A 919-nucleotide genomic window follows, 5' to 3' on the forward strand; every position below is an offset into this window, starting at 1 on the left:
AAAAAGGAGAAGGTTGGTGAATTCACATCAATGTGGATTCAATCAGCAACAGCTCCACAAATGGAGGAAGACAAAATGAACATCCAACAAATCACAGTCACTTGTTAGAATTTAGACACAGAAAACAGCCTTATAGCAATGAGTCTGTAAACACTGATTGTAGTTTGACAAGAAGCACAACAGTCATTTTAATTACTGCAGTGCAGGGCGACCTTTTTATTTGACAACTGTTACCAGAAATAAATCTTAAAAAAACAAACAAAAAAAAATTGTATGTTGACTTTACTGAGGAAGAAATTGAATGTCTTACAAGTAACTGCAGAGATGCTCACTCCACTGCTTCTGACGTTCTCAAACACAGAGAAAAGAGTGAATGTGTATTCAGTTCCAGCAGTGAGAGATGAGACTATATGAGTTACTGGTCCATCTCCAGCTGGTGCACTGATGTTTGTCTCTGTCCCATTAAACAGCAGAATGAAGCTGACGTTGTTGTTCACTTTATTCCACTGCAGAGCGATACTGGTCTCATCTTGTCCTGTTGATCTGAAACCTTCTGCATTGGGTGGAACTGAGACAAAGACAGAACATATATGATCCTTTGGTTTATCATGTTGATGCACCACAGCAGCAGTGTGTTATGACCCTGTGGGTCATTTATAGGATTATGTGTTCTCCTGCATTGCTGTCTCTCCTCAGTGTGTGTGTGTGTTCAGATTCAGATTTGTTTTGTTGTCATTGTAACAAGTACAACGAAACGTAAGGTGCAGTCCTTTCAGTGCAAAAATACCAAAAATACAAGAACATCGTAGAACAATAAAAACTTTGTAAACACTATATACAATATAAAGGAAATATATATATAAAAACAAGCAAAAAGAAATGAACTCTGTATAAAAAGATGAAATTAAATAATGAGCAC

At 36.9% G+C, this 919-nt stretch overlaps 1 protein-coding gene across 1 annotated transcript in view; it reads right to left on the minus strand.

Annotated features, from left to right (window-relative positions):
• LOC103364809 (uncharacterized) overlaps nt 1-919 on the minus strand; it is a gene marked incomplete at its 5' end in the record, with an annotated part of 19784 nt that overhangs the window by 1558 nt on the left and 17307 nt on the right. The gene's annotated exons all lie outside the window — the stretch shown is intronic.

This window comes from Stegastes partitus, unplaced genomic scaffold, assembly GCF_000690725.1.
Source record: "Stegastes partitus isolate 25-593 unplaced genomic scaffold, Stegastes_partitus-1.0.2 Scaffold781, whole genome shotgun sequence".
NCBI classification, from domain to species: Eukaryota; Metazoa; Chordata; class Actinopteri; family Pomacentridae; genus Stegastes; species Stegastes partitus.